Consider the following 22,128-nt stretch of genomic DNA (forward strand, 5'->3'; position numbering starts at 1 on the left):
GAGGGTAATATCACCCTTGCCAGGAAGGCTTGACGTAGTTGGGGTTGTGGATAGATTGGTGGAGGGGGGGACGAGAGGGAGGAACCTGGGCCAAGGATCCCTCAGTGTGGGCATCTGCGGGTTCAGACAGGTAAAAACACAGACAGGTTAAAGCAGGTTGGATCACAAGTGACACAGTGAGAAAGGGCTCATGGGAGTGGCTCTCAAGCGTGAATCCTCGAAATGAGTGTTGAAATAGGAGTGAGATACATCTGGGGACCTCACTCTTCCTGCAGTCAATCTTGAGTCACTCAAAGGATCTTGGTGGATGCAGAAAGGGGACTCTTGAATGCGGTCTGGTAAAGTGCCTCCAAGCACGGTTCGAATCCCAGTCTGTCACAGGTTGAGCGATCATGGTGAATCATTTAATCTTCAGGCTTCCACTTCCTCATGCATAAAGTGGGGATGACAACAGCACCTGCCTCACTGGGTTGTCCTGAAGATGAAATACCGTGATGACTGTCACCAGCTCAGCACCACACTCAGCACCTTGGTGCTCCAGACCGGGCAGTGATGAGCACTATGGAACTGTCAAGACTTAGGGCTACCACTTCTGGGTTGGGAGCCCCTCAAGGGCAGGTTCTATAGTTTTATTGTTAAGTACTCATTAAGTTACTTAGTTCTTCACTGTTATTGTTGTTAATAAAATAAATTACCTGTTTGGAAAAATGGCTTCTGCTTCTAGGGGTGTCTAATAACTGATAACAAGCAATCTTTCTGGAATCCACTCTTTCAGCTTTTTTCTGCCAGAAGAAAAGTGATAGCTGAGCAATAGCTGTACAGTTAAGCGGTCATGTGAGTTGTCCCTGCCCCCAGGCTTCTCCTCACTTATTCCCTGAACCCCAGAGCCCAACAAAGGCAACAGCATCAATAGAAAGAAGAAAGAAATATGAAAGCAAAAAATGGAGAATTTTTGACTCCGAGGGTTGAAAGGCATTAAAGGTTCTCCTGACCAACCCCCACCCCCACCCCTGAGTCAGTGAGGATGGTAACTGATGTCAAGAAGGGAACAGGAGAGCGCCTGGGTGGCTCGGTGGGTTAAAGCTCTACCTTCAGCTCAGGTCATGATCCCAGGGTCCTGGGATCGAGCCCCACATTGGGCTCTCTGCTCACCGGGGAGCCTGCTTCCCCATCTCTCTCTCTGCCTGCCTCTCTGCCTGCTTGTGATCTCCATCTGTCAAACAAATAAATAATAAAATCTTTAAAAAAAAAAAAAAGAATAAGGGAACAGGAGAGAGGTGAAAGGAGGGAGGAAGGGAGCCTTCCAGAGACAGGCGGGGTTAAGGCTCTTAGGTGGCTCCTCAGAAGCTTTGCCTTCTTACCGGGCTGACAGCGGACAGTGTTGTGTTGCACAGGCTGAGGTCCTTGACAGCAGACAGGCCATCTCTTCTCCCGATCCTGAGGTTTCTGGCTAAGAATTTCTTTCGCACAGACAGTGATCGTCTCCTCTGGATACTCTCACTAGATAACCTTGGTTAAATTATAACAGACTTCTTTATTTCTTTTTACCCTAATCACTCTATCCTGCTTAGATTTCTTAGTACCTGACGCATCTTACCATCTTTCTTTGCAACCCTCTTCCTTATGAAATGTCTCTCTACATCTCCTTTATTCCGAGCACAGACTTTTGTTTTTTTAATGTCCCTTCACTTCCTTATTTTCTCTCCCTTTGACTCTCCAACTCTCTATCTCCTGCCCTTTTGCCCTTCTGTTCTGGTTATTTATTTACTTTTCTGTCTTACACACTACTCATCTTGCTCTAACACCACAGATGAGTTTCCACTCAACTTCAGCCCAAGACAAGTCCATCTCTTCATAGAGAGAAAGAGCTAGGAAAAATCCAGAACTCTGGGTTTGTCTCTTCTCTTACTGTGTGGCTCTGTTATTCCCTTAGTGCTTTCAATTTTCAGTTTCAGCATTGACAAGAAAGAATGAACTACAGTTTTGCTTGGTACCGTGTTCCACGAATCACATTTCAACTCAAGGTTTAGAAGACACAGCTTCACCGTTTAAAATGTGAGACATGCCAGGCCGGTGCTATGCCATTGATATTGTCCTCGTATGGGACGAGGTATTCTGGTTGAAACCCAGTCTCAGCTACTCTACAGCCCACAAGCGTTGTGACACTTTGTAATTCTTGGTTGACTTTGCTTTGGAATTATGGAGGCTTTGGCAGAGAGCTTCTTCAAAGTCAGTGTAGTTCACTGCGTCACCTGATTTCTGCATCCCTGAATCCAGGGAAGGGGACACTCACTATTTTCCAAGGCAGCCTGGGTCCCTTTGAGGGCCAAGTAAGAAAGCTGAATTTTCAAAGAAAACATTCTCATGTTTGGTCATGGTGGTGGTTTGCTTAGCAAACTATCCCTCCATGAGTGACAATTAGTCTTCATTCTCAGTAGCCACAGGTCATTCCCCTCCAATCAGTTCTTTGCAAGAGAAAGGGCTTTAAAGTTATCAGAGTACTGGGTTGTTTGTCTTTTTGAAATTTACAGATGGGGGAGATAAAAATGTGTTTGTAGCACCTGGATTCATTCTCATCGGCCTCATCATCAGGCATAGTAGTAACAGCTAACACTTCTATACACTTGATACGTGCCAGGCATTATTCTAAGCATTTTGTATACATGAAATCAAGAAAATTTGATTTCTCTAAATAACTTCTCCTCTTTGCTTTCCTAAAAGGGTCTAGAATGTCATGGCACATCAACGAGAGAAGGCATCTCAATGTCATCTGCTCCAAGCCCCAACTTTGCAGGTACATCCCAGAGAGGGTAAGTGTTTTACTGTAGGTCACACAGCTATTAGTGGCAGAAAGGGATCTTAAAGTTCTTAATAACAACAAGCTCACCATTCAGATCCAGGATCAAGTAAGGTATTTTATGAACCTGAGATTCTTTTGTTAAAACACTGCCTCATTTTGCTTTCCATATGGTGAGGACTCTGCCATAAGGTGCTCAAATCACCTTTCTATTTTTCCTGCCTTCTTATCTTTTACAATATACACCTCTTTGAATTCCCTTTCAGCTCTGTATCATCTCTCCTTTCATTTCCCAGTCTACTTTAAAAGTTTTTTAATGTAGCCAAGTGAGTTTCTCCCCAAGGAAGAGTGAGATTTCTGGCTGGGAAACAAAATAATCATTTCAACCTCACTGCCATTGGCGTTTACCAGAACAACTGACAAACACAGCTCACTTGAACTATTCAAGATCTGCTGGATCTTTTCTCTTGGATGGCTTGTGGTGAAGGATATAAGAAGCAGTGAGAGAGGAGAGGAGACCTTTGGGTAGAAAAGGAGATGGATAGTGTCTTAGCTGGCTGCATGTTGAACGGGACACCTCTCTGGCAGGGGAAAAGTAAGCGGGATCCCTGACTGTTTCTATGGAAATCCATCTGAATTTTGCTTCTGGGACAGCCCAGGAGCACAATATGGAAACTCCTGTCCGGTTCTGGTTGTGAACACTTCTTCCCAAGAGCCTCTGCCTATGTCCCAATCCACATTTGGAACGAGGTCTGGCAGCATTCATAGAGAGGAAAGATTTTGTGCTCTCAGGACACAGGAATATTCTATGCTAGCAGCTGCTCGCTCTTTCTTTCTTTTTTTAAAATGAGTTTGGTGCATCAGCGTGTGGACACATAGAACATTTTAAAATTATATTTGCCTTCAAATAATGACAGCTTTATAAACAGTATGGACAGGGACAGATGAACCAAATTCAACTTATCACTAATGCTAAGGCTATTCCCAAACTATTTGATTGTACAGAATTATTGCTCAAAATGTTTATTGGGTTTGAGTTTCTTTTATTTTTTAATATAGATATAATTATAGTTGTATTTGTTGGGAAAAAAATACTGAAGAGAGATTGGTTGATTTTTAATTAGGTTTTGGGCAAAAGTGTGTTTTCCTAAATTTTCTGCACTTTTCTCCACTTCCTAACTAGAAAGATGGGGTTTGTATGGATTTTAGGGTCACACTCATCAGGGCCTGAATCTTCATCATACCACTTATAACTGTGGAAGCTCATGCATATGACTTAACTCTCCTTCCATGTAATAGCACTTCTCTCACAAACCAATGTGAGTTTCAAACAAGATATTTGGAAAGCACGTAGCATAAGTTTGCATAGTGCCGAGTATATAGACGCTCAGTAAATGTTAGTTTCCTTCTATCCCTCTGTGTGTGTGTGTGTGTGTGTGTGTGTGTGTGTGTGTGTGTATACTTGGAATGAAGAGGAACTAAGTTGATGAACAAAAATTGGAAGACCACTCTAGGAATAAGTGACTCGTAAACAATCAAACTAACAAAATAAATCAAACACAAAGCAGAAAGGAACAGAGGTGAGAAGTGGAAAGAACATTTAGAAAAATGCCATCAACAGGAATTGACTAAGCACTTGTTACTGATGCGTTTAGATCCTCAACCAGGTGACCAACATGCAGGGTTCTTGTCCTCAAAGAGCATTCACTACTTTTGGGGAGATTTATTCATTTGTAAAATAGATAATAAAAATGCAAAAGAGGGGCGCCTGGGTGGCTCAGTGGGTTAAGGCCTCTGCCTTTGGCTCAGGTCATGATCCCAGGGTCCTGGGATCGATCCCCACATCGGGCTTTCTGCTGTGGGAGCCTGTTTCCTCCTCTCTCTCTGCCTGCCTCTCTGCCTACTTGTGATCTCTTTCAAATAAATAAATAAAATATTTTTTAAAAATGCAAAAGAGTTGTTCCTCTTGGTGTTGAGAGGAGAGAGCAATCTCTGTGTCTATGGCATCTTTGGAGACCAGAGAGTTCGGTGGTGCTGAGTGTGGGAGACCAGGGCAGATGAGAAAGCCTTGACATGACCAGCCATTTGAGTCTGATGACAAAGGCTTGGGAATGGCTTAACCAGCGAGACTGCTGAGTTGTTGTCTTATTTTTTTTAAATATAACAACAGAGAATCCCAAAACAAACCTAAATGGGGCCCGGTAGTCTCATTGCATTTATGCTAGGGGGGATGGGGTGGGTGGACAAGCTGAAGCCATCCCTCGTATACTCCTGGTTTCCTTATTCCGCCTGAGAGACACCCATACCCTTTGTTGAGTTACTTATCCGGATCCTCCTTAAGCTCCCTTTTTTTCTTTTCCCAGCAGATCCCGGGAGAGATGGCCTTTCAACCCCGCGTCTCTGCTAAATGCATTTTGGATCCCAGCAGTGGAGCCCACTGGATGGTTGGACTAACTCAGAGACTTCCTGAGGCCTCTTAGGGCTGGCAAAAAAGAATTCTAGCCAAATCGTTCAGGTTAGAAGAGAAATGACTGCTGCCCCCCAAAGGGATTCCCATGACCGAGCACAGCAACCAACCCACAAAGGGTTAATGCTCCCCCCCTCCTCCGCCCCCCCTCGACCCCCAACTTGCTGCCAGAGATCAGCTAATCTGATAATTACAGCAACAAACACAGTTTAGACAAACAAGACCTGACCCTGAGGGTTTGGAATGAAAACATTTACTCTCTCCCTCCCCAGAGAGACGGTGCCTGGAGCAGACACACAGAGACACTGGGAAAATACCCGTGTGCTGCCGCGGCAGGGTGAAAACATCTGTGCTCCTGAGCTGCTGAAGGCGTTAGCGTTCGTGGAGGGGGTGGGGCGGGGGAGGCAGGGGAGTGGGCAGTGGTGCGGCGGGAGGGTGTGCGAGCAGGGAGCAGATGGAACGTGTACCCATAACTGGAGAGGGAAGCCAGTCGGAACTGATCCTACAGCAGAGGCGGAGTGCGGGAGAGGCGCGTAGGAGACCTCGGGGATGCAGAGTTCCAGCGAAAAACCTGCAGGGTGACTAAGTGGGGAGAAACATCCTACACACAAAGCGGGATCTCTTGCCCAGAGCCGGAAGGGAAGGATAGTCAAAGCAGCCCCAGATTCTAAGTGAAGCTGACATCTGCCCAGCAGGGAGGGAGGAGCTCATCCTTTTCTCACCACCCCCCCCCCGCCCCAATTTGGCTTCCAAAGGGACCAAAATGCCCCTTCCCCTCCCTGCCTGCCTCAAAACAGATCAAGCTCCCCTCAACACACACACTTTTACTTCTAAAATGCTTCTTTCTAGAAGAAACCCTTTGTGGGTTGCGTCCACTGGAGAGTCTGACTCGGTTTGCTCTAACCTGGAGGGAGGTCTAGCAGTTACTCCCTCCCAGGCCCACGCTCGCCCCCCACCGTTTTGTGTCCCGTATCTGCAGTCATAGGGCCGCACATCTTTCTTTCTTTCTTATACTTGGCTGGTGGTGTGTCCGCTGGTAGACACTGCCCGCCCCTTAGAGCTCTTGAAATTACCTCCAGGCATCCCAGACCTTGGGGGATTGCAGATCACACATATGGATTACACCCAGCTAAGAGGAATACTGTGATTGATGATAGGATCAAGGTTTAAAATGAATTCCATAAGGTGAAAGATAGTCTAAAATCAATAAGATAGGATGTACCACGAATGTGAGGCACTGCATTTAGGTCCAATAATCAATGGTGCAAGTATGAGACAGAAAAGATCTACAAAACAACAGCTTATGGGTGAACGACAACAGCAAGATGGTTTTTAGTCGATAACTGGTTCAATATGAGGCGACGAACCTATCTGCTTAAAGGTGAAGGTGATCGTTGTAGGTAGTCATAAGTCTTGTGATCCCATTAACATTTTACTGTGTTCTTAACAAGAACTGAGCAGATCTTTTTTCTTTTTTAAGCATAGCTGTTGGCTGACCAAGCACAGTGCAGAACAATTTTGTTTAGTTTGTGCTTTAGTTTAATTTCAGATTCAAGTCCCCTGTTGCACTCTATACAGGGTCGTCCTTGGCAGTTTTCAGTGGTGCCCATACCCTGTTCAGCTAGGTTCGCCTGCCCCGTGGTTTGAATCCCATGCAGGCCTACTTAGGTGCCCCATCTGCTGGTCTGTTGGAGAGTCCCCTACTCCTCAAGGACACACACTTCTTCCCAGATAGGCCGTTCTTCCCACAGTTCCTCACACACCCCAGGGTCATGTGCTCATTCATTCGTCAGTTCTTGTACCCATGGGCCTTCCACCATGTGTCAGGCACTGTTGCAGGAACCAGGGATCCAGGAGTGAGCAAGGCATGGTCCTTGACCTTGTCAAGCTAAGGTTCTCACGTGGGTTGGCAAATCCTAAACAAAAACTAAAAAAAAGGTCAGATTTTAAAAAAAAAGTATGAACTGTTACCAGGTACTTGAAAAGCCTTCCACCTTCTGCCTAGACTTCTCTGAATGTCATCTCCTGCCTCCTATCCCAGCTCAAGAGCTTTCCCCTTGAAGGCAGAGAACTCTGCCAGCTCTGTCTTCCCTGAACTCTGTCACCCAGGCACTCCTTACACATAATTACATAATTAACACTCAGCTGCACTCTAATTGTTTCCTCAGTTAATTTTGCTTCCCAACACACTGTAGAAGACGTAAAGCTCTTGGAAGTTGTCGGCTATGCCTTCACTTTAAATACAGTCAGTCCAACTCTGTCTGGGGTGCTCTTTGAAAGGAAATGAAAAGCGCAGTTCAAACCTAAGGAGATTTTTAAGCTGATTCCCAGATAACAAGAGAACTCTTTCGGTGTCTCCAAAATCCTCTAGAATAAGAATGTAAAGTTAGGACAATAGTTTGTTTATTTGCTGAACCTACCTCCTCCAGAGTCCTAGACTCCGTAAGGAGATCTTTAAAGCAGCAAACATAACTAACACTGAGTAGGTGTCTGATTAGAAGGAACAGCAGGAGAGAAGCATCCACCAAGCTCAAAAAGGGAGGAAATGTAAGGACAAACAATGGCAAATTCAGAAAAATGATCAGTCCAAAGTTGAGGCCAAACAACATTCTTTTAGGGGCCCTCAGGCTCTGTAGAGTAAGAGCAGGCCAAAAAATCAAAAAAAAATACAAATGGCCATCAGTGGAGAACTGGTTAAAGAAAGAACGGCACCTTCACGTGTGTGTGGGGGGTCTACAGAGAGATAATGTGATCCTTTTCACTTAAGAACTCTGTATATGTGTAGAAGAATGCACATAGAGATATATATTGAATTGTTAACAGTGGTATTTCTGGGAATGGGATTATAGGCAATGGAGTGGAAGAGACAGGCAGGCAGGAGAATGTGAGAATTTATTTTCACTCTATAACTTCTGAACTGTTATATATTCTGCACTTAATTTTATATATATATATATATATATATATATATATATATTGCTTTAATAAAATAATAAACAGTTAACTAAAGCAGCCAGAGTTTTCATTAATCTTTTGGAGAAGACACACATGTGGTCGGGAACAAGATTATTACTAATGTTTGGTTTGTGCCTTGGAGAATTCCGGATGCCTGAGTGTTTCCTGGATTTGTACAAGTGCGTTGGTGCCACACAGGCAGACCTCTGAAGAGAAATCCTAAGCCTTTGCCCATGGGCTATACATGGCTATGCCCTAGGAGACATTCTTAAGTAGAACAAAGGGATATCCAAGCCAAAGGTACGGTGGGGCACACCAGGAGAGAGATGAGGAGGCAGTGAGAAGCCTGTTTCATGAGTTTGCTTCCTTAATTCAAGGATCCAGGAAACCAATTTCTTGACAAGTTTTTGTTTATTTGTTTGTTTGTTTTTAGCTTTGTTTGGTAGAAATGGGCTACTGGAAAAATATGTATAAATAAAAATTTTTATATCAACCATAATTTTAGGTAAAAAAGTAAAACAATATTTAAGAGAGAGAACGGTCAAGACTGTGGCTTTGGAAAGATAGAGACATTTTGAATTCTGAGTTTGCCACTTACTAGCTTTGTGATCTTGGGGAAATTGAGTCACATCTCATTGTTTTCCTCTTACACACCATGAATCTCTTCTGGGGGCTCCTCCTCTTTCCAGCCCAGAAGGCTGGTGACCCCAAGGTCTTTGGCTTCTCCCTTCCCTGGGTGTTATGATCTCCCTGTGATTCACAAGTCAACGGTTGAGGCCAAATCACTCCCCTCAGCTCCATGCTCCTACGGACACCTTTAAATGGATCCCTATTTTCCCCACACTGACATCCTTTAACACTTCAAAATCTGGTTCAGATTGGTCTCTCCAATTTCACTGTTCACATAGTGCCCTCATCCCTCCCTGCTCCCATCATACCAATCATTTTCATATCCTTGACGCACTGCATCATGGACTCAACACCAGGCCTATCGCAACCGCTCTCTTCAGCCCTGACTCTCCCTTCACCTTCTCTTTTCTTGGCCAATTCATACTCATCCTCTAGATTTTCAGTCATGCCTTGCTTTTCCTGAGAAAACTTCCTTACTCCTTACTCCTCCAGGACTAGGCTGTGTGTCTTATCCCCTGACCTGTGATTTCCTGGTACTGCGCTCCTCACACCACAATGAATAACTTGTTTACCCATTTGGATTGTTCAGCAGATCATGGACACTGTGAAAGCAAGAGCCGTATTCATCTTGTTTGTCACCGTGTACTTAGAGCATAACCCCCAATACTGGCACTTACTAGCCTTATGATAGATATGTTGACCAAAACACTATTATGATTAATATGAGCAAGGTGATAAAATGGTTAAGAATTGGTCTCTGGATTCGAATACAGCCTTACTGCTTCACAGCTGTGCAATGTCTGACAAGTAAATTAACTTGCTTGTGCCTCAGTGTCCTTTTCTGTTACTCCATCTAAAATGCTTAAGTGAAATGATAGACAAATGAAATAATCTTTTTCATTGCAAAGCAAATGGTTAATAAATGCTAGTTGTTTTAACATTTCAGCTTTTATTTACTCATTTAAGTAATCTCTACACCCAGTGTGGGACTGGAACTCATGACTTTGAGATCAAGACTCCCATGCTCTTCTGACTGAGGCAGCCAGGTGCCCCATTATTTTCACATTTAAAAAATGCTTAGAAGAGTACCTGGCATGTAGTAAGAAATGAATAAATATTAGTTTTTATCACTATATTTTTGTCATGATAAAAATAATCTTTTAGATTTTTTGAGTTTGGATTTTTGAGTATAGATTTTTTTAAACCACAGCATATTGGTACTTAGCAAGTCAGATAGTCTAGTAGCTATTTTCCTCTAAGAAAGTATTTGAATACTTGGGTAGAAAATTATTAGGGACATTAAAAGAGCATAGAAGGAGAACCAATTGTTTTCAGTGTTAATAATGTTTTAGATTTCTGGGCACCTGAGTGGAGCTTAGTTGGTTGAGCGGCCAATTCTTGGTTTTGGTTCAGGTCACCATTTCAAGATCCTAGGACAGAGCCCTGCATTGACTGGGCTCTGCACTCAGCAAGGAGTCTGCTTTGGGATTCTCTCTCTCCCTCTGCCCCTTCACCCCCTGTCTAAAATAAGTAAATAGGTACGCCTGGGTGGCTCAGTCGTTAAGCATCTGCTCGGGTCATGGTCCCAAGGTCCTGGGATCGAGCCATGCATCGAGCCCCGCATCGGTCTCCCTGTTGGATGGAAAGCCTGCTTCTCCCTCTCCCACTCTCCTCGCTTGTGTTCCCTCTCTTGTTATTTCTCTCTCTGTCAAATAAATAAATAAATAAATAAAATATTTTTAAAAATAACAAATCTTTTTAAAAATTAATGTTTTAGATTTCAATTTTTGCAGTGCCATGGCTAGAATTTTATGATGCTTTTCTTAGAGATGAAAAGAAAGCTCTGCAGTAAATCTACATCACTTGGTAGCTTGTTAAACTACCACTTCAACCAGCTCCATCCTGAGGGTGGTTCTGGGATGGGGCCTGGGTCCGTGGGCTTTAACCAAGCTGCCCTGTGTCATTCCGATGCACAGTGGAGTTCAAAAACCTGTGATCTAATAAAAATCAGTTGGTTCAAATCAGCCACTAGGACCATGTGGCAGTGGGGGGCTCAGCAGCTCTTTGTTGATTGTTGCCTTCTACTGGAGGCTCTGAATGATGGGTCTTGGAAATGCTTCTCTGCTGGGAGTGGCCTCTGGGGACTCTAGGTACCTGCAGGAGAAGCCTAGAGACAGCTGGCTCCACTTCCAATGGAAAGAGCTGCTGACACTCAGCTCCAGCCTTGTTGGCCAAGAGGTATGCCATTACGAGCCCTGGCTGGAGGTGCTGGCACAATAGCAGCAGTGTTTCTCAAAGTGGGGTCCCGGGATCACCTTCATCCAGACTCCCCTAGAGAGTTTGTAAAATGCAGATTCCTTGGATCCACCCCCCACCTTTTGAGTCAGGATCTGCATTTTAAACGAACTTCAGAGATGTTTCTGAGGTGGGTTTACTGTCGGAGAGCCCCCAGCGTGTTTTCTCATCGCAGTCTGGAGCACAGTGGCGTTTGGTTTCTTCACACCACCCCCTTCTGGTAATTTGGCAAGGCTGGAGTTCCAGACACTCTGCTCGGAATTGCAGACTGACTTCTCAGATCTCAGACGGTCCCCAGCTCTCAAAGACCACGGGGAGGGTATAACCCGGAAAAGACTTTTGTAAATCAAAGCGTAACTACCTTGGAGTCCTGAGATGTTACGTACTTTTCTGGGGACTAGAGGGGGCATTTGGATTCCAGGAACTTTCTGGTTACAATGATTTTCTTTCCAGAGAAGTCTAAGTTGGGGTAGGAGGGTCTTGCTGGGATCCTTCCCACAGGGCCCGTTAGGGCACACTCGGCTCAGGTGAGGGAGACGTTTTGTAGGTGACATGGACTCTCCTTGTCTGTCAGACACAGAGAGATCAGTGGGGACTTGGTTGCCGCAGGGGATGTTCTTGTCTTGTTTTCCCCATCAAACTCTGTCAGATTCTGGAACTTGAAGTAATGAAAGGGGGCTTGGGAGAGAGACAGTTTCTAAGGAGCTGTCAGCAGGGCCCCACTCCGGGCTGGAAGCTTGCTCTTTGTCAGGTGGCCTCCGCGCCGACTTTATCCCAATGCTATTAGTGTAAAATCCTTCTGTTTCTCTCAGAGAGCAAGAAGTGGCCTGGGGCCGAGAGAGGCAGATTCGTAAGCAATTTCTCTCATTACACACTTCCAGGGATTACTCACCATTTCAAAGAGGAAGAGCTGTCCCAGCCGGCTTGGAGACTCTTTCCCGAGACAGGACGCACAGCCCTCCTACTACTGCCCGCTCTTCCCTATGACCTAAAATGGAGGAGGCCTGGCTCTCAGCAAGGCTGAGCTGTAGGCGGCCTTCTGTCCTTCATGATTTCTAGGGCTGGACAAGGCAGAAGTTACAGAGTGTGAATATAGAGATCCTTCTAGAAGTGGGATCTGCTTGGCTGGAGGGGTTCTTAACTCAAGGAACTAGAGCGGTCCTCAGAGTCAGTGTCAAGTAGGACATCGGATGGGATGGGATCTTGAGGGGTCCGAACAACATAATTCCAGTCGTCTCAGAGTTGAGAAGTGACAGGTCGAATACTAGAAATGCTCGATGTCCCAGCCATGTTTGTGTTGTGTGGGTATTATAGATCTGTTTTCTTTTTGTCAGCCACTGCACTATTTATTATACAATTATATTCAAGATTATGATATTAAAATAATAATTAGTTTAAATAGTCTATTATCCAGGATTACAGATGGTATGACAGCCAGCAGCCCTGGAATGTATTTTGAGTACTTACACAAGGAGCACATGGATACATTCTTGTAAAATATTTAGAAGTTTACAGAATGAAAACTCCCCTAACCACCCATTCTTATTCCAAGAGGTAACCACTGTTGGCAGATGGGTAAGTATCCTTCAGTGATCTTACTAAACAGTGACATATCCATGTATGTATATATGCACACTTGTTTTTTCCCATGAATGAGATCATTTATCACATATTGTCAGGTAACTTTTAAAATTTTCATAATATGTATCTTGGAGATATTCTCATGGCAGGAGATATGTCTTCCTCATTCACTTTAACATTAGCACAGTATTGTATTATTGTATTATACAGATGCGTCCTGCTTATGTGATCATTTGCTAATTGATGGACATTAAAATCATTTTCCATACATTTGTTCTTACAAATAATGCTGCAGGGGTGCCTGGGTGGCTCAGTGGGTTAAAGCCTCTGCCTTCAGTTCAGGTCATGATCCCAGGGTCCTGGGATCAAGCCCCCGCATCGGGCTCTCTGCTCAGAAGGGAACCTGCTTCCCCCCTCTCTCTCTGCCTGCCTCTCTGACTACTTGTGATCTCTGTCTGTCAAATAAATAAATGAAATCTTAAAAAAAAAAATAAATAATGCTGCAACAAGGCTCTGTGCACATACATCTTTGCACACATATTCTTATAGAATGAATTCCTAAAAACAATTGCAGTTGCTACTTCTATTTTTATTACACCATAGGTCTAACTCTCTTCATCTCTTATTATTTCTGTCAAGGATTCTGAACCCTAGCAGTACCTTGGATTTACCAGGGGAACCTTAAAAAAGTATATCTGTCCAAGCTGTACCACAGACCCACTGAATCAGATAATCTTTGAGAGTAGGGCTCAGGCTTTGGATTTTCAGGAAAAAAATCTGAAAATTCTCATGTGCAGCAAGGATCATTGATCTATACATTACACAAAATAGAACAGAACGCTGGGGTATTTTAAGATAGTGCAACCAATTTTTACAGGAACAGAGTCCATCCAATGGTCAGGAGTAATCTTTGTTTCCTCTGAAAACAGGTTTAATAAATCAAGTTGTCTAGGTGAAAATAAATAGTGTTAAATTTGATGTTTAATAGTTACATAGCATTTTTATCTCTTGAAAGTGTCTTTTGTTTTGTTTTTTGAAATCTCAGAGCCTCTTTAATTCAAAGCTGTGAACAAGGTAGGCTGGGCAGGAATGACCTTGTCCATTTTACATTCTTGGAAACTAATAGGGATAAAATGATGCTTCTCAATTTTAATGTGCTTAGAAAAAAATCTGGGGATATTTTCTATATGCAGATCCTGCCTTAGTAGGTCTGGGGTGGGGACAGAGATTTTGCAGTTCTAACAAGCACCTATATGACACGGATGCCACCAGTCCACACAGCTGTCCGAGGACCACACTCTGATTAATAAACATGTAGGTAAACATGTAGGTAAACATGTAGGTAAACATGTAGGTACAATGGGGAACCCAATCCAGCAACAAACATAGGGTGTCATCAGACTGACCAGCGAAGGGAGAGGGAATACAGGGTGGGGAAGGATGGAGGGCAAAGAAACCTGTCTTCTGCATCAGCTAAGCCAGGAAACCCTCATCCTAGAATTCCATGCCCTGAACAGGGGCATGTTCATGTATCATTTAATGAAACCAATTCAATCTTCAAAGTAAAAAATACATCTTACTAATGGAAATTAGATTTTTTAAAATGACCTTTTTTGTTTTTGTCTTTTGGAACAAAAGAGCTAGAAGCAATAATGATGTAATAAAGGTATTATTTTTAATGTGTCATTTTCTTTTCAATATATTAGCTGTCAAAATGGATTCTATAAATTGAAGATTAATATGTGCGAGCTGTAGGATCTAAGAGGTGCTGCTGAGATGGGAAGTAGAAGAGGAATGATATCTATGCTGGAGGAAACATTCTGAGAGGGAAAGAAGTGACCTCAACTAGATTCATTTCCCATTTCGTATACTCTCATGTGCCTTTTCCACAAAGGTATGTTGCCCTTCTCATGGCTGTGATGTTCATAATTTCATGTATGCAGTGTTCTTGTTATCCGTCTTACCCATCAGATTAGAGAAGCCATGAGGATGAGGACTGTTTTTGTTCACCATGTTATCCTTAACACCCAGTGCTATGCCTGGCAGATAGTAGATGGTCAATAAATATTAATTAAATGAATTGAATATATGAATGAATAAATCATGAAAAAGAAACAGTGGTATGATGTTATGAGATTAAGTTAAATTAGATTAAAACTAAAACAAACAAAAATATCTCAAGAAGTCTACAAAGCCTAGGGGCGCCTGGGTGACTCAGTTGTTTAAGACTCTGCTTTCGGCTCAGGTTATGATCTCAGGGTCCTGGGATCGAGCCCCACATCAGGCTCTTTGCTCAGCGGGGAGCCTGCTTCTCCCTCTCTCTCGCCTGCCTCTCTGCCTACTTGTGATTTCTCTCTCTGTCAAATAAATGAATAAAATCTTTAAAAAAAAAGTCTACAGGGGCACCTGGGTGGCTCAGTGGGTTAAAGCTTCTGCCTTCGGCTGCCCAGAGTCCTGGGATCGAGCCCCACATCGGGCTCTCTGCTCGGTGGGGAGCCTGCTTCCTCCTCTCTCTCTCTCTCTCTCTCTGCCTGCCTCTCTGCCTACTTGTGATCTCTGTCTGTCAAATAAATAAATAAAATCTTTAAAAAAAAAAGTTTAAAAAAAAAAAGTCTACAAAGCCTAGTACAGAAGGATTCCTAATTGGAAAGAAGAGATCCAATTGGAAAGGAGAGCCAGTGCGTTAGTCACGTGGAAGATTGCAGCTCACACCTCCTTACCCCTTTCAATAATTTTGATCTTGTTATATAATTGTTCTCTGTAAGTCTTTATGCCCCTTCCATTTCTACAACAAGGTGTCTTTATGCTCAGAACTTTAAAATGTTGTATGGAAATTCTGTGACATCAGAAAGCAAATATAGTGACTTCATCACCAGGAACAAGGCCCGCCCATGGTCTTTTCAAACACAATTCATGAACTCGTAATACGTTATTTTATTTTATTTTATTTTATTTTATTTTATTTATTTGACAGAGATCACTAGTAGGCAGAGAGGCAGGCACAGAGAGAGGAGGAAGCAGGCTCCCCGCTGAGCAGAGAGCCCGATGTGGCACTCGATCTCAGGACTCTGAGATCATGACCTGAGCCGAAGGCAGAGGTTTTAACCCACTGAGCCACCCAGGAGCCCCAAACTCATGATACATTTTAAAATGTTTTTAAAATATGCTCTCCTTCAAAGGGAAGTTGCAAGGTTAACTTTCAGGTATGATTTAATATAAAATATTCTGAGCTCCCTAGATGAAAAACACAATATAATTTCTAAAAGCAGTAACATTCATTTTTTCATTGGATAAATTTTTCTCACATGACCAGTAAATATGGCACAGTGGGGCCGGGGCCTGAAGCTAGACTATCTGTGTTCATATTCCTACCGTTGTCCAGCGGTGCCATCTTGGGGGAATCGCTCAATTGCTTTTTGCTTCCATTGCTTCATCTTTTAAGTGGGATGATAAGACCAGCTACTTCAGCTTCTTGTCATTTGAATGAGTTAGTGTTTGTAAAGCACTTAAAACAGTACCTGGCATATGGGAAGCACTATATACATAGTTTTAAATAAACAAACTCTTATAATGTGCCAGGCAATTATTAAGCACCAATAGGCCTCCAGGAAAGTAGTGAACTCTTATCTCCCAAACACTTGTTATATATCAACACTAATCCTTAGGCAGTTTTACATCAAGTCTTAGGACAACCCTGATGGAAGTGTCATTGTCATTCATCATTCAGCCAGTATTTATTGTCTACTAGGTGCCGGGAACTGTTTTCTTTAGGTCCTGGGATACACAGTCTGGGATTTATATTTTTAAAAATCACTATTTTATTAATATGTGATTTTTGATAGTTCTCTCGATTTCCAGATTAACTCTAAACTATAGCACACAACGTTGCTCTTTAGTGAAAGTAGTTCCTCATAACTTCTGAAGTTTTAAATGGTAATATCTGTAGTGCTTTGGACAACGATTTTTCTTCCTGTTCTAATTATCATTGTTAGAGACTATCTTAATTTTGTATCCTTGTGAAATCTCTTTCAAATCTGTTATGTTTTCAGTAAGAACTTGATTTTTTTTACACTATAAAATGACACATTTGTTGGAAATTCTGTCATTTAGTATTTTTCTTTTTTTAAAATATTTATTTATTGGACAGAGAGAGAGACAGAGCAAGAGAGGGAACAGAAGCAGGGGAAGTGGGAGAGGGAGAAGCAGGCTTCCTGCCAAGCAGGGAGCCAGATGTGGGGCTCCATCTCAGGGCCCTGGGATGGTGATCTGAGGTGAAGGCATACGCTTAATGACTGAACCAGCCAGGCACCCCTAGTATTTTTCTATTAAAGCAAAGCTGCAATGCACAGCTGTTTACCTCTGTACCTGCCTATCTTGTCAAACTTGTATAAACTTCGTTCGGATAGATTCCTAGAGGAGAACTTGCTTGGTAAAATGATATGTCCATTTTAATTTTGAGTGATTTTGCCAAAATGCAGTGTAAGAAAGCATTTCATCTATCAACACCCTCACCAATAGTGCACGAGTGCCTTTTCTCCTGCATTCTCAATGACATCATTTACCAATATTTTTAGTTTTTATCAGTCTAATGAACAAAAATGGAGGAATTGGTGGGGTTTCAATTTAGTAATAAGGATGATTTTTTTGGTATGTTTATTGGCCATTTGTATTTATTCTGTCTTGATTGATTTTTTATATCCTTAATTCATTTTTCTATCAATACAAGGAAGCACTGAGCATATAACAGGTGTGACAATTTTTCCAAGTCATCATATTTCTATTTATGGTATCTATTGCCATACAACGTCAATTTTTATCTTTATGGCTTCTGAGATTATGTCATGATGGAGAAAGTCTCTTCTACCCTAATATCATTTTTAAAAATCTCCTCTATTTTCCATAGTTTGTTCATAGATTAAAAAGTTTACACCTTCAATCCACCTAAAATTTATTTTTGTTTTCACTTGGTGGAAAAGAGAAAACCAAACTTTTTACCACAAATGAATTTGACATGATACTCAGCAGTCACTTTAGATGAAACTCTGTGCTGAGAAGATGCAGTTTCTAAAACCACATACTGAGAGTTCAATATTGTCACACTGTCCTCAGAGAGCCCAAACAGCACGTAGACCGATAGCCAAAGCAGAGTCTTTTTGGAGGACATTTTCCCAGTCCTCCCCATAACCAGCTAAATTAAAGTGTTACTATGATACCATTAACGATTTAAAATAGCACTTTATTTTCAGTCGTTAACAAAAGTCACATATTCTGAAAAACCAAGTAATTAGCAAGTGTTGCTATTGTAATGTAATAGTTTCCTTTATACAAATGCTTAATTATATGTTAGATGTGAATGACTCATGAACACATTTTATAGAAGCATTTTACAGAGGCACTCCCTTTCTGGCATATGATCCCAAATTTGTAGAAAATGACTTACCTGTGGATTAGAGAGAGACTAAAGCAGAATCTCGATGAGGGCAGGAAGGATTTAAAAGAGTGGGAGTCTTGATAAGCTTGTTCCATACATCCCTAGCCACAGAGGGACAGTACTATAATTTTTTTTTTCCTTTTTTTGCCCAATCAATCAATGAGAAGCACTTGGGACATCATGAGATGTGGAAGATAGTTATTAAGAATAACTAAATTGAAATAGAAATAACTGTGATGAAAAAGTTCTGGAGATCTGTTGCTCGACAATACGCATATAGTTAATACTACTGTATACACACTTTAAGATGGTCAAGATGGTCAATTTTACATTATGTGTGTGTGTGTTTTTACTACGATTCAATAAAAAGTTAATTCTGCATTGTTGTGGTTTTTGCTTTTAATCAAGCAGCACATATTTGAGTACTTATTGGGTACCAAATATGTTCTCATAGAGGATACCAGGAAGTACAGTTGATGGTTTCAGTTCTCAAGGAACTCACAAGCAGTCTCGTTGGAGGAAAAACTCAAGTACCTGTGAAAACAAACCATCTCAGGTAATATAATGTCACCACAGGCGGAGAAAAGACACACCATCTTATTTACAGAAAAGGCAGGAATCTCTTTGGGCTACAGTGATAGAAATATTCATTAGCTACTTCAATGGTGTTCAAAGCATTTTAATAGTTTCTAAATTGACCCTTTTACTAGGTCTCAGAGGCAATATATCTGTTTAACAGATGAGGAAACAGAGGCTCAGAGGTTATAATTTTTCCAGGTTCACATAGAGCTGGGAACTAGACTCTGTCTTCCAGCACTTTCCCCTGGTGGAATTGATCTGAATCAGCACTGAGGATTTGCTGCCAACGAAGTTTTGAGGGTTAGAGCAGAACCCAGATGTGCTAGGGATACTATGGTTATGTATTTGCTAAAGTTAAGATTATTCTCTCCTCTCTGTCATCCTGCCAAGGAGCATCAAGTAACTTTTAGTACAAAATAACAGATTATTTTTTTCTTGTTACTACTGGGCAGAGAAACTCACATCATAGTGCAATAAAATGAGGACTAGCACATGAGCCTTCAGTTTTACTGCTATATACACACAGTCCTTTAGCCAACTATTGTCCCATGAAAGACATTCCTTACTAACACAGACAGCCAAATAAAATCTGCGAATCCTGATTAAAAATTAGTTATCTGGGCTAAGACCATATGAATTACACACATTTTTAAAACCACATCCTGCTAGTTCAGTAGATTGACTTCTACCCAGAAAGTGCAGGAGAATTAGGTCTGTTCATACAATAATCCTATCTGATTGCCCAGGGTCAAGCTACTGTTTATCTTTGCTAGATAGAACCCATATCCTGAGCATATTCTGTGTTTTTCACCATTTACTTCAAGGCAATACAGGCTCTGACGTTCTTTCTACCTAATCGCCTAAACAATAAGAAAAAGACTCTAATAGTTTCTTTTTCTAAAGCATTAGGTAAAAGTAAACACACAGACACGGTGGTCAGGAGTGTCTTATTTTCCTTAGGAGCGCTCAGCATTTTGCAAAAGAAGGGCAGTGTTGCCCTCTACTGCTGGATGTTGAAATTTAGCGATACACTTCTTTATCCTCAAGAGCTATGTGGAATGGGTTAGGATAATACCACACTACGTTAGACTATCCTTTTAGGAGTTGTTTAAAAGAAATTTGTTTTTGACAAACCCATTGAATGTGTTCCCTTCATTATCTCTTCACCTACCTTCATCTTGCATCAAAGCATAGGACATTAGGACATACCCAACAAAAAAGGAATATCTCATCTTGGGGTGGGAGGCACGGAGGAAAGCTTAACACCTTGCTCTAGAAGTAAGAGGCTGTATTTGTGATGCATTTAGGGAGAAACAGGGCAAGGAGAGGAACTTTTCTTATGACTTAAGGTCTGCAGACTTCCTATTCTTCTGTTGCTTGAAGTGTTTTCATTTGCTTTTTGCTAAAGTTATCAATTTCCTTTGTGTTTTCTGACAGGAGGCAATAGTCACCTTGAAAAGTTGAGAGTAGTGGAATAGCATTTCTAAAACACCTTCTACTCATCAGAAAGAGATAATATAGAAATATAAGAAGTTATTATTAACATTTTTATATTTTAATTAAGTATTAATTGTGTTGTTACCTTTAAATCGCTTTGAGATTTTACAGATCTCTACAAAGACTTTTTGGAGGACTCTAAATATGTAATAACTTGTGTTCTTTGCTTTCTTTTTCATCTTTAAAAAAAATTCCAGAGTATATGCCTGCAAGAGGCCAGAACAGAGAGATTTTGGAGTTCGCCTAACTAATACCCTATAGCTACCCAGGGACCAAAGTGTAATCTCTATAGTAATCCTCATCATCAACAACATCATCAAAATAAAATAATAGCAATAATTTCTACAAGTGTGTTAAAAGTGTGTGTGTCAACACTGAGCAAAAATCTTTTTGTCCCAATTTTAGAAGCTTATTCCAAGTTTCAAGACTAGTAAGAGGACTAGTTGACTAGTAATCAAACTAGAATTTGATTGTATGTGCAAAGCAGATGCATTGTTTTACTAGGCAGCTGTCTTTCAATGAACAAATGAAACAAATCTCAAAGGCAAGTGCTTGTAAACAACATCTGTGATGATGATGATGGTGACTGAGAACATACTGAGTATTTAGTAAGTGTCCTGTAAAATTCAAAGTGTTTTCTATTAAATCACTTAATTCTGAGGCACTTGGGTGTGAGTGTCTGACTCTTTTTTTTTTTTAAAGCTTTTACTTATTTATTTGACAGAGAGACACAGTGAGAGAGGGAACACAAGCAGAGGGAGTGGGAAAGGGAGAAACAGGCTTCCTGCTAAGCAGGGAGTGTGATGCGGGACTTGATCCCAGGACACTGGGATCATGAACTGAGCCGAAGGCAGATGCTTAACCAACTGAGTCACCCAGGCACCTGTGAGTGTCCAATTCTTGATTTCGGCTTGGGTCATGATGTCAGAGTTGTGAGATAGAGCCCCGCATCAGACTCCACACTCAGTGGGGAGTCTGCATCTCTCCCTCTCTCTCTCTCTGCGCCTCTCCCTGATCATGCTTGCTCTCTCTCTCTCAAGTAAATAAATAAGTCTTTTTTTTAAAAAGATTTATTTATTTATTTATTTGACAGAGAGAGAGAGAGAGAGAGAGAGAGATCATAAGCAGGCAGAGGCAGGCAGAGAGAGAGGAGGACGCAGACTTCCCGCTGGGCAGAGAGCCCGACGTGGGGCTCGATCCCAGGACCCTGAGATCATGACCTGAGCCGAAGGCAGTGACTTAACCCACTGAGCCACCCAGGTGCCCCTAAATAAGTCTTTTTAAAAGTACATCATTTTGGGGCACTTGGGTGGCTCAGCGGGTTAAAGCCTCTGCCTTGGGCTCAGGTCATGATCCCAGGGTCCTGGGATGGAGCCCCACATCGGGCTCTCTGCTCGGAGGGGAGCCTGCTTCCCCCTCTCTCTCTCTGCCTGTCTCTCTGCCTACTTGTGATCTCTGTCTGTCAAATAAATAAATTAAATCTTTAAAAAAAAAAAGTACATCATTTTATCCTCACAGCAACCCCATGAGGTAGAACTGTTACTATCCCCATGTTATAGATGAGGGGAGGAAACTGAGGCATGCAGAGGAAACTAGTTCTAGAGGCCATGCTTTTAACCACAAGAAGCTGTACTGCTTCTTAAGTACCAACACTCTACAGCACAACAATTTCTTCTAAAGATTTTATTTTTTTAAGCAGGCTCCATGCGTGGAGTCCAACATGGGGCTTGAGATCAAGACCCTGGGATCAAGACCTGAGCTGAGGTCAAGAGTCAGATGCTTAACCAACCGAGCCACCCAGGTGCCCCTTTAAAGATTTTATTCTTAAGTAATCTCTGTACCCGCTATGGGCTTGAACTCAAAAACCCCAAGATCGAGAGTTACATGTTCCACGCA

At 42.0% G+C, this 22,128-nt stretch overlaps 1 long non-coding RNA gene across 1 annotated transcript; it reads right to left on the minus strand.

The window, feature by feature from the left end:
- Positions 1-6,644: 6,644 nt before the first annotated feature.
- LOC116879322 lies at positions 6,645-15,525 on the minus strand. The gene is made up of 3 exons (XR_004385004.1): positions 15,446-15,525; positions 12,037-12,132; positions 6,645-7,191 (listed from the first exon to the last, which is right to left on the minus strand). It is a non-coding gene; the product is annotated as an uncharacterized LOC116879322 (long non-coding RNA).
- Between the last annotated feature and the right edge of the window lie 6,603 nt (positions 15,526-22,128).

Source organism: Lontra canadensis, unplaced genomic scaffold (genome assembly GCF_010015895.1).
Source record: "Lontra canadensis isolate GAN:19392208 unplaced genomic scaffold, GSC_riverotter_1.0 scaffold3, whole genome shotgun sequence".
Taxonomy (NCBI): domain Eukaryota; kingdom Metazoa; phylum Chordata; class Mammalia; order Carnivora; family Mustelidae; genus Lontra; species Lontra canadensis.